Here is a 17,141-nt window from a genome sequence, read left to right as displayed (position 1 = left end):
TTGACCACACTGGATCCCTGAAAACAGTTTATGGCGACCACAAGAATTGGGATAGTTCTATTTATTTACAAATGGAGTGTAAAGACATAGGACTTTATACCGTCATGGGGTGAAAAAGTACACCCTCCGTCAGTTCTATTGGGGGAATTTGTATTCCGGATACAGTAGCCATGGAGACGAGCGAGACGCTCTGTCTCTAACTGCATAGTTATGAGCAGCCAGCAGCACAGACTTTACACAGTCCGTACTGCTGCTAAAAGCCAAATCAGTAACGCAAGTGATTTAGATTAATAATTATAGTGCACTATAATCGTTTTTCACTTTTAGGGGATTAATTTATTCACAGCTGTTAAGATCCTACCACAACATCTCAATGGGGTTGATGTCTGGACTTTGAGGCCTCGCCATTCCAACACCTTGATTTTTCGCCACAGAGATGTCGATTTGCTGGTGTACCTCGGGTCATCGTCCTGTTGCATGAACCAATTTTGGCCACGCTTAAGCTACTGGATAGATGGCCTCATATTTGTCTAAAGTTTAAAGCAGAGTTCATCATTGTCTTAGTGACTGCAAGTTTACCTGGTTCCATGGCTGCAAAACAAGCCAAAATAATCACCCTCCACCACCATGCGTGATATTTGGTATGAGGTGTTTGTGGTCATATGATGTCTATGGTTTTCGCCAAATATGGCACTGTGCATGATGAACAAAACATGTCCACCTTGGTCTAGTCAGTCAAAAGAATCTGGTTCCAGAACTTTTGTGGTTTGTTCAGATGCAATTTTGCAAACCTATGTCATGTTGCCATATTCTTCTTGTTCAGTCTTTCTAATTGTACTGTGATGAACATAAACATTCAATTTGCTTATAGAGGCCTGTACGTGAAGTATTTCGTGGATTTTTCTGACCTTTGACCGAGTTCGCTGGGACACCTACTCCTGGGAAGATTGGAAATGGTCTTGAAGGCTCTCCATTTGTACACTATCCTTCTCACCAAAGCCATAACAAATACCCCTACGCCTCCCCAACACCACCATCATCAGAACCCTGCGCGCACCTATGCTCAGCCGCCTTGCCCAACAGCCCCATAGTATAATGCCCCCACACAGTATAATGCCCCCATAGCTGCCCCCACACAGTATGTCCCATAACTGCCCCATACCGTATAATGCCCCCATATTAGCCCCCCCCATACAGTATAATGCCCTCCATATCAGCTCCCCATACAGTATAATGCCCCCCATATCAGCCCCCATACAGTATAATTCCCCCATATCAGCCCCCCATACAGTATAATGCCCCCCATCTTTCCCCCATATCAGCTCCCCATACAGTATAATGCCCTCCATATCAGCTCCCCATACAGTATAATGTCCCCATAACAGCCCCCATAGAGTATAATGCCCCCATATGTGCATAATAAAAAAATAACATAATTACTTACCTATCCCCGTTCCCACACCAGGTGGAGGATACTTTGCCTCCTCTGGTGTGTGCTATGAGTGACTCGGCACAGACAGGCGTGATGATGTTGCTACATCGCGCCTGCCTGCTTCGAGCTGCTCAGGGCACAGTGAATGCTGGGGCAACGAGACGTCAGTTCCTTGCTCCAGCATTGAATGGAACCGGGACCTCGGTGAGTGACTCACGACCCCACAGTTTGTAATGTATTGTGTTGTATTGTGCAGTTTGCGGTGGAGGAGGGGGGGCTGTAATTTAACGGGCCCCCCCCTCTCCACCGCAAACACAGACAGCACAATACAATACAATACATTACAAGACAACACAATACAACACAATAAATTACAGACTCTGCAGCTCACCTGTAGTCCTCCGGACCGGCTCTTCCACTGCACTGGCTGGAAGATGTGTCAGGTGATGTCACGGTCACGTGGTACACTAAGTGTACCATGTGACTGTAACCAGGAAGTGCCGGCTTCACGGCACAGAAATTTATTTAACCAGCATGCTGTATGGCAATGGGGGCCCCATGGGCCCCCAGGCTTCGGGGCCCGGTCGCAGCAGCGATGGCTGCGACCCCTATAGCTATGCCACTGACATAACCCTTATACCGTATGTTCAGCAATTTAGTTAAAATTTGGAATCTAGATGGGCAAGCAGTTGAGCGAGCCATGTGTTTAGGATGTTGTGCTTGGTCGCATTTTCAGATCAAACACAGTAGGAAGGGTGTACTTATTTTTTCACCATGGTTTCAGAATATAGGTTTACGTTTTAAAACAAAAATGACTACATATATATATTTCTATTGTTTGGTGTCAGCAGAGACTGTTTATAGAAGTTGGCGAGGACCACACAATTGTTATCTAAACCCTGATAAACTAAATCATAGAATTAAAGTAGGCTATACTTTATTTTTGCCATGACCGAATGTGTACCTCATTCATTGAAACACGGGACATAGTTCAAGTGACCAAGGTCCCTGAGATCTGCTCTTCAAGACCAAGTTAGTGCACTCAAAGCCTGAAAATTTAGTTTGATTGTAGTAAATCCAAATATTCCTCTTCCTCGTATGTCAAACTGCCTGGAATCCAGGAGGCTGAGATACGAAAAAGAGCTGGTGGTGAGAAGGGGTCCTGGTGATTTTATTTCCCTAACAAAGTAGCCACTTACAGTAAAAACAAACATGTTTTTCTCTTACTTGTTAAAAGAAAAACAGCACCCTGCCAGTACCAGGACCCTACCAAAACAAATCCCCATATCTTTGCTTCCTGGACCCCTGGGAGCATTACATGGAATGAGAGGAGTCACATTTACATTTTGAGGTTTTTTTTGTTCTTAGTGGAATTAGGTATTAACTCAGGGTCTATTACAAAGTATGAGGAATGAGGTAGAATACAATTTTTTGTGTTATTTAATAAATAATATACTACAAATTATATTATATATCTTTTTCAGTTCATTATGACATACATTTATAAAATTTATGAAATAGTAATGTGATGGGTATTTAATGGCTTTTTAGTTGTTTAGAGAAGATCAAACAAAAAAAAAGTATCACCTCTTTAAATTGCTTTAGGATTGTGAAAGACCCGGCATTAATTGAAGATCAATCTTCACATAATGATGTGTAACTTCCTATTTGTTTAAAATTTACTTAAAATGTAACAAAGCTATGAGAGGTCACATAGAAAAGTCAAAAATAAAATGCTACAAAAATCCATCTGTTTCCTATGGTAGGTTCTATATTCACCATTTTCCATATGGCTTACCACGCTGGTGCTGGAGACATAAGTTTACAAGTGGCAATTGGTAAAGTTGGGGTATTATAAATGTTCCAACAGATGGGTTTTATACTACAGACAAGAGTGAATCTCAACAAAGAGAAACACAAACAAACACATTCTTGGACTCCTGGGGTGGAATTAAATGGATTAACTACTCACAGGGGATATTGTCATGGGCTACAGAAAAGGAACAATGTTCATCAACTGGAAGTCATACAGCTCAGACCACGCAGAATCAATTTTTATGCTATGTATATAATTGTATGATAATCATAATTATTTTCACTATGGGACGAATGAAGAAAGACAATTTCTTCAAAGAACCCCGGAGAACGTCGTAATGACTTATTATTGGAGACCTTTAAACAAAGTAATCATTTGATATCGCTACTATATCAGTATTCTATACATATTGAATGCACTATACACTCAATTGACCCATCTTTTCAAGTGCATTTTCATGTGGGGTGGACAAAAAACATTATGTTAATTTTTTTTCGATTAAATTACTATAATAATTGAAAAAAATCTTCCTTCCTTTTCTCAAATTGTAATGTGCTAGGCTACATATAAGATGTGCACTCTATTGCTGTGAATAGTTAATGATGTCATCACTGGACCACATTGCTTAGCATGCCAAGCTACCCTGCAATTCACTGAGGAGCTATCAATATTTGCCTATATGTTACTCAATGTGTGTATGTGTAAAGTCATATTAAATCCTATTTGTGATATTAATTATAACACTAAAAATATGAAAAAGTACAAAATGTTAAAATTTAAGAAAGCATGAACTTTAAGTACAAGTAACGTTAACCAGCACGCAGACTGCAGAGTTTAGGCAAAAGATTCAGCCATTTTCTGCAGTGAATTAAATTCATCCACCGACTTTTGGGCGGTGGGAATTATTCACATAGAAGACACATCCCATTCAAGTGAAAGGGACAGAGCTGCAGTACGAGACACTGCCGTCCCTACGAATGAGCCGCTGTGCCTGCGTTAACAATGAAGGGGACACAGTGCTCGATGAAGCAACATAGCTCCTTCATTGTGCTGATCTGTGGGGGTCTCAAAGCTCAAACCCCCACCAATCAAATATTGATGGCCTAACCTAAAGATAGGCCATCAATATCTAGGTCCAAAAAAACTATTTAATATGGTAAAACTTCCATGGCAATTATATAGAGATGGGAACAGGTTAGGCACCTTTGATGCAAGCTGTAAAATGTTACTTTTCCCATCTATTTTACTCTCTCATTGACATACCAGAACTTCAAATATCTATACACAGCTTTAAGGTGTGGTGTGTGTGAGGACTTGGTGTAAGGTATCAAACATCTCTGTGGCAAGTTCATTTTTGGACTATTCCAGAAATTGCCCTGTAGAAAAACATCCAAATCATGCTACTTTATCCTCAAGAAGCCAAACCCCAAAATTTTCCATAATATTACATCATGTATGTACCGCAGCAGTAACAGGACATAGCTGTACCCTCTATGGGAAAAGCTGAAACCATGACCTATTGGGGGTACTTGAATTGTGAAGTTGGCAAATATTGTCCAGAAGGAATAAAACATCAGAGGTGAACAGAAACATAAAAGTTTTCTTAGGCCAAAGGTGTGCCTATTACATAATTGGATTTTCCTTTTTATAAACAAACTTGTCTCATAGTTTTTGTGTGAAATACAAATCAAGGTCAAATTACATTTGAATATAATAAAGTTCAATTCTCATGCAAACATAAATTATATTTAATATTCCTGGGAACATGTAAAGCTGCCAAACACAGAAGCAAGACAGTCTTTATGACTTCAGTGGATTCTCAGCCCTTGATTACAATTTGATTTCCTTTGGCATACAAAGACAATCTATTTTAGTGAACAATGTTCTTCCTTTACCAAGAGTGAGATCTTGTTTCTTGGCCACTTGCCCGATCACTTGCATACACAACCAATTTTTTAAGGCAATAGCTGAAAAATTGATTTTGTAGAATATAGTTGGGAAAATGGACCTGGGAATTAATCAATAGCATGTGAGGTCCATTGTTTAAAGAAATTAGTAGTCAAGAAACTGAAGCCATTGCCCTTTTCATAATTCTATGCTCTAAAATGAACAACTGATATAAAGTCTATGCCAGCAGTTTTTACAACAATAGCTGACAAGTGTAGGAGGTTGCAAAATCCACAGCTTTGTAGGAGAGGAAGTTAGAAACATAGGTCAAAATTATTAATAATTTCCAAGGGGATTTCTCCATATACACGTTTATTATGACATTAGAAACTGTAATTGAAGGGTCAAATGCCCTGATGTAGGAGCCTTAGGGGTCCATGTCCACACGTAGTATAAACGTTGCAGATTTTCCATAAAATATTTTATTGTGGAAAATCTGCAGCATCATACAGTAGCAGCAGAGTGGATGAGATTTGAATAAATGTCATCCACACGCTGCGTAAAAAAAATTGCCGAAAAAACTTTATAAATTGACGCAGTGCTTTTTAATTCACAGCATGTCAATTAATACTGCGGAATCGCTGCTTTTCTGTTGCAATTTTTCCCCATTGAATTCAATGGGGAGGTAAATAGATGTTTTTATTTTTGCGCAGAAAAGCTGCGACTTTGCCGCAAAAATGACAACAGAAGGTAAAAAAAGGTTATACTTACCCACATCTCTATGCTTCTCCATCCAGTCCAGCCTCCAGGGATGACGTTTCATCCCATGTGACTGCTGCTGAAACGTCATCGTAGGAGACCTGGCTGCAGGAAGTCAGAGGGACTGAGGGACAGCTGTTTTCCGCAGTGGACATTCCCCCTAAAAAACTGCACCACAATTTGGTGCGAATTCCCTGCAAGCTCCAGGGCAGATACGCTGTGTACTTTTACACAGCGTATCTGCCCAGTGTGAACATACCCTAGCAAGTATAGTAGTATAGAAGGAGAGAAAAGGTGTGCTGTACTGACATGCAGGGCTGGACATATCATATGTGCAGCCTGTGCAGCTGCACAAGGGCCAAGCAGGCAAGGGGGCCCACTGATACAGATGTATTCACTCTTATCTTTGCTTGCATATTATGGTTAAGGACTCCAATTTCTCATGAAACCAATTCAATACCATATCACGACATACTAGCAAAACCCTTGACACGAAATCATGTTTTTTTCAAAGCTGGTCATCTCGGACCACACATATTAAGAAATGTTGAGATATGAGGAACGATAAGGAAGGACTCATCTGTACCTTAAAAAAATAATAGTGCTCTCTTTTAGATGGTTATCCATTTATTCATAGCCATGTCATAAATAATGGTGGATTAGCACACCGATCAGAGTTTTTTTGTTAGAGCCATAAATGCGGTGGTCTATGGTTAGTACTCCACTGCCATCACATTTGCAACTGAAAAACAAGGGGCCCATATATTGTTCTTGCAGAGGGGCCCTGTGTTGTCGGTGTCTGTCCCTGCCGATATGTGACCACAGCCAGTCCCCAACCACAGTGCTGTACATACAGGATAGTGTTTGGCTGCAGCAGCCACCTGCTGATTTGGCACGTCATATCTTCAGCAAAGGAGACACAGATTGGCAGGGGACTGACGGTGCTGGAACAACGGATATTTAAAAGGTGAGTATGTGCTTTTTGTTATGTCATGCCATAAACATCTGGCAGTTTGTTTCTTTTTAAAGGGAATGTGTCGCTAGAAAAAAAAAATATTATTATTTTTTAGTTAAACAGTTAGTATATACATGATTGTTCTAATTTTTTTAATTTTTTCACAAGTCAGGAAATATTATAAATTAGATTCAAATTTATAATATTTCCATGTGCTGGTCACTAGAGGGAGAAATTCCCAAAATTGCAGCATTGGCATGTGATAAAGCAACCTCATTGCTTTATGCTGCAAAATTGGAGAAGACACACTCGCTCTAGTGTGCTCAATTAAGCCCCCTCCTTTATCCTGGCTAGTGACAGGAGAAAGGAGGGGGTTGAATGTTCAAGCCTCCTACGCTGTGTGCCGCCATTTTTTTAGCGAATGCACAGTGTAGTAGGCTTACATACAGTGGTAATCACACAGTAAAACACGAACATACACAAACTTAACTTACCTGCTCGTGCCGCCGCCGCTGCTCCCTCAGCTTTGTCCACTTTGTCCACTTTGTCCACTAGTCTTTGCTTCTGAACATATGTCCGGAAGCCGCGACCGGCAGTAGTCATCTTACTGTCCAGCCACGGCTTCCGGTCCACAATAAAATGGCGCCGGATGTCGCTCGGCCGAAGACCTTCCTTTTGGACTATGTGGGAGCGGCGCATGCGCCGTTCCCACACAGACGGTGTACGCCATAGTGAATGGAACGGCTCCCGTTCGCATTCTCTATGGGGATGTATGTACCGTATTCCATCTCTGTATGTGTCGTTAATCGACACATAAAAAGATGAAAAAAAAATGGCAGCCCCCATAGTGAAGTAAAAGTAAGAAAAAATAAAAAAGTAAAACACAAAAACACAAATAAATAAAATTTATTTTAATAACACACTAAAAGCTAATTTCTATCAAATTTTTTTTTTTCGCGACACCTGTCCTTTAAGCCAGGAAAACCCCTTAAATATAAATCTATACACATGATGTAATGGCAGGAAGGAGGTGAAGGGAAAGTGAGCCCTAATCTACCCACCGCCCTGTCCCTGCCTACTTGCAACGACCCGCCCTAGGCGACGGGGTACAACTGGGCGGCGGTCCCTACGCTGTCTTAAGTGCACGGGAGAACAAACAGGGAACACGCAAGGGAAGGGGCAGTAGCCACGGAACGCCGCGAGGAAACGGAGCGGTGAATGAGTAGTCAGGACCAGGATGAAGTGGAGTATACCCAAGTGAGCACGGAGAAGGAAGCAAGCCAGGGGCAAAGCAAAGCAGGTTAAGCGGAACTGCAGCAAGGCAGAAGCACGGCAGGAGCAGGCTGGAGCAAGCAGCAGTGAGGCCAGGAATCCAGAAGAATTACAAGCACTGAGGAAGAGAACACGGCAGGTAATAAAGGACAGGGGGCGGAGCTAACTCCGACTGACCAGGCCGCGATAGGCTCTCCCACTCCTGAGCCTGCCACCCTGGTTGGTGGGAGATGATGTCAGTCGAACAGGTCTGGCCTCAGGTGTGGATTGATTAATCCCAGGAGTATACCTAGACGTAGTACCTGGCAGATCCCTAACAGTACTCCCCCTTTTATGAGGGGCCACCGGACCCTTACTAAGAGGACCCGGTTTAGTAGGGAAGAGAAGGTGGAACCTGCTGATCAATACCCCAGCGTGAACATCACGGGCAGGTACCCAAGTCCTCTCCTCCGGCCCGTATCCTCTCCAATGGACCAGGTACTGGAGGGAGCCCTGGACCATCCTACTGTCCATAATCTTGGCCACCTCGAATTCCACCCCCTCAGAGGTGAGAACGGGAACAGGATGTTTCCTCGAGGGGGACCAGGACAGTGAGCAGCGTTTAAGGAGGGAGGCATGGAAGACGTCATGTATGCGAAAGGATGGGGGCAGCTCCAGACGGAAGGATACAGGGTTGAGGACTTCAATGATCTTATAAGGTCCAATAAATCGGGGAGCAAACTTCCTGGACGGGACCTTAAGGCGCAAGTTCCTAGACGACAACCAGACCAAATCCCCCACGACAAACCGGGGGTTAGCAGTACGTCTACTATCCGCCTGAATCTTTTGTGCGCTCTGGGACGCCTCTAGGTTCTTCTGAACCTGGGCCCAGACAGTGCACAGTTCCCGATGAACATCCTCTACCTCAGGATTATTGGAACAATCAGGGGAAACGGAGGAGAACCTTGGGTTAAACCCGAAATTACAGAAAAACGGGGAGACCCCTGACGAGTTACTGACCCGGTTATTCAGGGAAAATTCAGCAAGGGGAAGGAATGAGACCCAATCGAATTGACAGTCAGAGATGAAACACCTTAAATATTGTTCCAAGGATTGGTTAGTCCTTTCCGTTTGGCCATTAGTTTCGGGATGGAAGGCGGAGGAGAAGGACAGATCAATCTCCAACTTTTTACAAAAAGCTCTCCAAAATAAGGAAACAAATTGTACCCCTCTGTCAGAAACGATATTGACTGGGGCCCCATGGAGACGCAGGATGTGTTTCACAAACAAAGAAGCTAACGTCTTGGCGTTAGGTAGCTTCTTAAGGGGCACAAAGTGGCACATCTTGCTGAAGCGGTCTACTACCACCCACACCACCGACTTGCCCTGAGATGGAGGCAAATCGGTGATCAAATCCATGGAGATATGGGTCCAAGGTCTCTGGGGAATGGGCAAGGAACGTAGTAGGCCCGCAGGTCGGGACCTAGGGGTTTTGGACCTAGCGCAAACCTCACAAGCGGCGACGTAAGCCCTAACGTCTTTAGGCAACCCTAGCCACCAATAGTTTCTGGTAATGAGGTGTTTGGTGCCCAAGATGCCAGGATGACCAGATAGAGCGGAGTCATGGTTTTCCCTGAGTACCCTTAGCCGGTATTGCAGGGGAACTTACAGTTTGTCCCCAGGGACGTTCCCGGGAGCTGCACCCTGATCAGCCGCGATATCAGAAGCTAAATCAGAATCCGTGGCAGAAACGATTATACCAGGGGGTAAAATACAAGCAGGATCCTTCTCGGAAGGAGGATTGGCCATGAAACTACGTGACAGAGCATCAGCCTTAATATTCTTGGACCCAGCCCTATAGGTAACCAAGAAATTAAATCTGGTAAAGAATAGTGCCCACCGAGCTTGTCTAGGATTAAGCCTCCGGGCCGATTCTAGGAAAACCAGATACTTGTGATCCGTAAGGACCGTTACCTGGTGTCTGGCCCCCTCCAGGAAGTGCCGCCACTCTTCAAAAGCCCATTTAATGGCTAGAAGTTCGCGGTTGCCAATATCATAGTTACTCTCCGTGGGCGAAAACTTCCTAGAGAAGTAAGCACAGGGGCGGAGATGGGTGAGGGAGCTGGTACCCTGGGACAAGACGGCCCCCACTCCCACCTCAGATGCGTCAACCTCCACAATAAATGGCTCCTCTTGGTTGGGCTGAATCAGCACGGGGCCGAGATAAAGCACTTCTTGAGGGTCTCAAAGGCCTGGACGGCCTCAGGGGGCCAATGGAGGACATCAGCACCCTTGCGAGTAAGGTCCGTAAGAGGCTTAGCGACGACCGAGAAGTTGGCAATAAATCTCCTGTAATAGTTGGCGAACCCTAAAAAACACTGTAACGCCTTAAGGGAGGCAGGTTGGACCCATTCCGCCACAGCCTGAACCTTGGCAGGGTCCATGCGGAATTCATGAGGAGTGAGGATTTGCCCTAAAAATGGTATCTCCTGTACCCCAAAGACACATTTTTCAGTCTTAGCAAACAGATTATTCTCCCGAAGGACCTGGAGCACCTTCCTGACATGCTCCACGTGGGAGGACCAGTCCTTGGAAAACACCAGTATGTCATCAAGGTACACAACAAGAAAATTACCCAGGTAATCTCTCAGGATTTCATTAATAAAATTCTGGAAGACAGCAGGGGCATTACACAACCCAAAGGGCATGACCAGGTCTTCGAAATGACCCTCGGGTGTGTTGAACGCAGTTTTCCACTCATCCCCCTCTTTGATGCGGATAAGGTTATATGCCCCCCGTAGATCAAACTTAGAAAACCATTGGGCTCCCTGAACCTGATTGAAAAGATCCGGAATCAAAGGAAGTGGGTACTGGTTCCTTACGGTGACCTTATTCAGGTTACGATAATCAATGCACGGCCTAAGACCACCATCCTTCTTCCCCACGAAGAAGAAGCCAGCACCTACAGGAGAAGTCGAGGGGCGAATGAAACCCTTGGCCTGGCATTCTTGGATATACACCCTCATAGCTTCACGTTCAGGACATGAAAGATTAAATATCCTACCCTTAGGAAGCTTGGCACCAGGCACCAAATCGATGGCGCAATCGTAATCTCTATGGGGGGGGCAACACCTCGGAGGCCTCCTTAGAAAACACATCGGCGAAGTCCTGAACAAACTCAGGAAGCGTGTTTACCTCCTCCCAGGGAGAAATAGAGAGTTAACAGAAAGACATGACATAAGACATTCATTACCCCATTTGGTGAGATCCCCAGTATTCCAATCAAACGTGGGATTATGCAACTGCAACCAGGGAAGACCTAATACGAGATCAGACGATAATCCCTGCATCACCAGTACAGAGCACTGCTCCAAATGCATGGAGCCAACCAGGAGTTCAAAAACAGGAGTATGCTGAGTAAAATAACCATTAGCAAGGGGAGTTGAGTCGATACCTACTACAGGGATAGGATAAGGTAAATCAATAAAAGGCATCTTTAGAGACATAGCAAATTCCACAGACATGATATTAGCAGATGAGCCAGAATCCACGAAAGCACTGCCAGTGGCAGACCGGCCAGCAAACGAGACCTGAAAGGGAAGCAAAATTTTATTGCGTTTCACATTAACGGGAAATACCTGTGCGCTCAAGTGACCTCCCCGATGATCACTTAGGCGCGGAAGTTTTCCGGCTTCTTATTCTTGCGCCTGGGACAGGTGTTCAGTAGATGCTTGTCGTCCCCACAGTAGAAGCAGAGACCATTCATTCTGCGAAACTCCCTACGTTGTCGAGGGGACATGGAGGCCCCGAGTTGCATAGGTACCTCCGAGTCCTCCGTGGAGGGGCGAGGAGACGGGACCTCGGGGGGAATCGCAGAAAAGTCAGAGGGGAGCACATTGAAGCGTTCAAGCTGACGTTCCCTGAGACGTCGGTCAAGTCGTACTGCTAGGGCCATAACCTGGTCAAGGGAGTCAGAAGAGGGGTAGCTAACCAGCAGATCCTTCAGGGCGTCAGATAATCCTAACCTAGACTGGCACCTTAGGGCCGGATCGTTCCACCGAGAAACTACGCACCACTTTCTAAAATCAGAACAGTATTCCTCAACCGGTCTCCTACCCTGACGTAAGGTCACCAGCTGACTCTCGGCTAAAGCAGTCCTGTCAGTCTCGTCGTAAATGAGTCCGAGGGCAGAGAAAAAACGATCAACAGAGGAAAGTTCAGGGGCGTCAGGAGCCAAGGAGAAGGCCCACTCTTGGGGCCCTTCCTGGAGTCGGGATATGATGATACCCACCCGCTGGTTCTCGGAACCTGAGGAGTGGGGTTTTAGGCGGAAATATAGTCTGCAACTCTCCCGGAAGGAGAGAAACGTCTTACGGTCCCCTGAGAACCGGTCAGGTAACTTGAGGTCGGGTTCTAGAGGTGAGGTGAGGGGTACTACTAAGGCAGCGTCACCCTGGTTGACCCTCTGGGCCAGGGCCTGGACCTGTAGGGAGAGGCCCTGCATCTGCTGGGTCAGGGTCTCAAGGGGGTCCATGATAGCGTCAGCGTAGGAGAGATGGTAGACTAGGTAAGGGCTTGTAATTATGTAATGGCAGGAAGGAGGTGAAGGGAAAGTGAGCCCTAATCTACCCACCGCCCTGTCCCTGCCTACTTGCAACGACCCGCCCTAGGCGACGGGGTACAACTGGGCGGCGGTCCCTACGCTGTCTTAAGTGCATGGGAGAACAAACAGGGAACACGCAAGGGAAGGGGCAGTAGCCACGGAACGCCGCGAGGAAACGGAGCGGTGAATGAGTAGTCAGGACCAGGATGAAGTGGAGTATACCCAAGTGAGCACGGAGAAGGAAGCAAGCCAGGGGCAAAGCAAAGCAGGTTAAGCGGAACTGCAGCAAGGCAGAAGCACGGCAGGAGCAGGCTGGAGCAAGCAGCAGTGAGGCCAGGAATCCAGAAGAATTACAAGCACTGAGGAAGAGAACACGGCAGGTAATAAAGGACAGGGGGCGGAGCTAACCCCGACTGACCAGGCCACGATAGGCTCTCCCACTCCTGAGCCTGCCACCCTGGTTGGTGGGAGATGGTGTCAGTCGAACAGGTCTGGCCTCAGGTGTGGATTGATTAATCCCAGGAGTATACCTAGACGTAGTACCTGGCAGATCCCTAACACATGAGGGTACTCACTGAATCCCTCTGTTCTTTATTCCTCTTCTTTACTGATAAATGTCCAGCACAAGAGTGACCACACAGTTCTTAAAGAGGCTCTGTCACCACATTATAAGTGCCCTATCTCCTACATAAGGAGATGGGCGTTATAATGTAGGTTACAGTAATGCTTTTTATGTAAAAAAAAACGATCTATTTCTACCACTTTATTAGCGTTTTTAGATTTATGCTAATGAGTTGCTTAATGCCCAAGTGGGCGTATTTTTACTTTAGACCAAGTGGGCATTGTACAGGATGTCTATTCACTATCGCTGCACTTCGTTACTCTGTCTGTGGTAGTTACAGCAGAGGACGCGTAATCTCGCGAGATTACGCGGTAAATGACAGGTTACAACGAGATCGCGCTTCCTCTGCTGTAACTACCATAGAAACAGTAACGAAGTGCAGAGATTGTGAATAGACATCCCGTGGAATGTCTATTCACGGTCTAAACACTTCAGTATTGTTAATGTGTAAGTATAAGACAGCACATAAGGGTCGAACAGGATCCCTATGCGCTGTGTAAATGAATGGAGAGGAGTGCATGATGCTGATTGGTCAGCGTCATACACTCCCCTGTACAACGCCCACTTGGTCTAAAGTATGCCTGAGAAAGGCTCGCATTGAGCTGAAATGTTGCACACACGTGGAATAAAAGGATCTCTATTTTTGAATATTTTGGAGTGCTGTCTCAATTTCTTCCTATCTGGTCTAAAGTAAAAATACGCCCACTTGGGCATTAAGCAACTCATTAGCATAAATCTAAAATTGCTAATAAAGTGGTAAAAATAGATTGTTTATTTAAATAAAAAGCACTGCTGTCACCTACATTATAGCACCCATCTCCTTATGTAGGAGATACGGCACTTATAATGTGGTGACAGAGCCTCTTTAAGTAGAATTCAAGATTTATCTATGTAACTGAATATCCCTCAGGAAGATGCAGGAAGCTCTGTCTTTGGCGTGTCTTTAAAGGGCTGGTCGGACAGTGAAGTGGATTCCTTTTCCCAGAAGTGGCTAAATTTATCTCTATTGTTGGTTTTTTCACAGAGTATGAAATTTGGACATAGGCCACGTTTGCTAACAATACAGAATCTTAACAGAGGATGCCAGTACTGCGCACAGGGTCATCTATATTGTCATAGGATCATTCCCTTCAAAGTATACAAACAATTGCATAACATCAGAGTCTTTTTTCCACGTAAACAAGAGAAACGTGACTCCTGCTCAACGTGACGCATACATCTACAGCTAAACCAAATTTAACTTCATGAGAACAGATCACCTCTAGATTTCACTACTTAAATACAAGACAGTCAAATATCAATTCTGCATCAAAGACTCTGTATTAGTAAGTATAATATACAGTAAAGTCTCAGTTGATACTATTTGCATTGGATAAACGCGTGGAAAAAGCAGCAAAGGCATTTTTATAGCGTTTTTTTACAATCAACATTGATTCATTTTTGCACAAACAACTTTCCTTGTGCCTTTCAAATTCTATAGAAAAGCCTATGGAGAATATGGCAGTAAAAAAAAACATACCTAGAGCATTCTGTGTTTTGATAAAAATGCCATTGATCCAAAGCCAAATGCTATATTTATAAACATTTTTATATTTCACTATAGACATTTATCTAACATCTGCCTGCAGCATTTTAGTCCCACCAAAAAAAAGAAAAAATACATTGTACAAAAAATACAGTGAACACCATCGAAAGCGCTGCAAAAAGCTGTGTGTGGAACAAACTTTAACATGTATTATACTAAGGTGTGGTTTTATTTTCATGTACAAAACTGAAATTAATGGGAAAAACTTTTGTAAATAGAAGAGTAGGTAGAACAAATGTATTTTTCTAAGTATTCGTTCCTATGCATGATTCTCTTTTTGCTGATTTCTAAATCAATTATTGATTGATTGTATTATATTCCTTGTGCTGACCATGGGTGGTTCTGTTCTTTGGACTGATTTAATGATTCAGCAAGAATTGGGTACTTTATTGGGGAGAAAATCCACTTTGTAACAGAGAGATTCAGGAAAACTTGCATGGCATACACTTCATCAACAAAGTGACAGAGGTTGTTCATTGCTTAAGTCACTGGGATAAGGTTTACGGAAGACACAAAGGAGTTCCAAAGACGGCAAATATCTCATCAACCATTGGGGTCGATGAGACATCTGCTATCTATTGAATACCTATGAAGACATATATAGACAACAATATGAGAAGTGTAAATAACCCTAGTACAAGTAAAGCACTAACCAATATCAAAAAATTATCTTTATTTGGAAAATATTTAAAAACATACATAGACCATCACATACAATATAAAACACCACATAATAAAAATGTGGTAGTGGTATCTAGGAGCAACAAATGTATCATATTATACATCCATGGAATCAAACAGTGTATTGTCAAGGTATCGACAATACTGTACAAGAATACCTCAACAGTTAACGGTATACTAAATATGTACACACTGGACAAAAAATACAAATGACAGTGTCAGAGAGACTGATCCAAGATAATAAAAATATATAAAGTCAGGATCAGATCCATGTCAAATACCAACCCATATTCTGCATGTCTGCCTCTAAATGAGTCAACAACAGACCACACCAAGACACCCCTATCTATTGCCATCATCTCTTAGCATAAAATCTCTGCACCAGTTGACTAGCCCCTGAAACTATAACTGTTCTGTAAGAGTGCCCTGCACCTTCTAACCACCAGTCTATGGCAGTCCCCATTGCATGCATCATCATCAACATAATTATATTAAAGAACAATAGTTCATAGTACATTACATAAATCTATTAAAATATGGCACGATTATATGGCCAACTAGACGATGTCATTGGTTCCAGCATCTGTAGTGTCATCACTATCCGGAGATCTATCTCAGTCTTCTCCACCTCTACAATTAATCTCATCCGAGGTTTTATCATGCACATTCATTGAATATCGTACTTTAAATTATGCTAAATACTTTAGTTAAGAGAAACGTAACACTATAGTTTATTGTTAGCTTAAAGGAAATGTTTGTGTGTGCGAGCGTATGTGTGTGTATATAGTCGTGTGTGAATTCCTGCTTAGCTTTCACATTTCAGGAATTCAGTATAATTAATTTCTATGTAGTTCTGTGAGGTTTATTTTTTGTTCTCTTTTGTTTAGGTTATGTTGAGTATGTCTGAACTGAAAGAGTATACCCTTTAGTTTTATTGCCGCTATGTAGTAATAAATCAAAAGTTTACGATTTTACACTGAAGGAAAATTACTACCAGTTCTTGCAATGAAAGTAACCATTAGACTTAATCTAGAGTCATTTTATGCCACTGAAAAACAGGAGCTGTGTTCATAAAGCTGCTCATATGTAGTCCACACTGGTAGTTTTTCCAGTACTCAATGAGTAATTAGTACAACAGGGTTTCCTTCCTTGTGGCAAGTTAAATACTACATTCAGAATGTATTCAACAATACATGTTGCTGTGGCCTCGAAGAACAACGAGACTTTCCCATCATACCCATAACTTAAGAAGAATAATACATTTGGGTTGGATCTGAATGATAAAGTTCTCAGTGTCGTGTGTGGATGTTTCTTCTTCCTTGCATAGTGTAAAATAATAATTTGTATGTTGCACATGCGGTATGTGCTTAGCATTAGATTGCACCATAAATCTAAATGATCATGTTGTCAACGAGTTTGTCTAACTAGCATTTAATCGGGTGAATAGCATTTAACAACATTCATGTCAGTTGTTTTTCTACAGAAGTGAATGGCACACCTAAGTCTTCAGAAATGATGATTATGGGAGACCCGCTGTGTTGAGGTTTTGC

The sequence above is a fragment of the Rhinoderma darwinii genome, chromosome 2 (assembly GCF_050947455.1).
Source record: "Rhinoderma darwinii isolate aRhiDar2 chromosome 2, aRhiDar2.hap1, whole genome shotgun sequence".
In the NCBI taxonomy this organism is placed as follows: domain Eukaryota; kingdom Metazoa; phylum Chordata; class Amphibia; order Anura; family Rhinodermatidae; genus Rhinoderma; species Rhinoderma darwinii.
The sequence above is the reverse complement of the archived record's forward strand: the minus strand, read 5'-3'. Positions refer to the sequence as shown.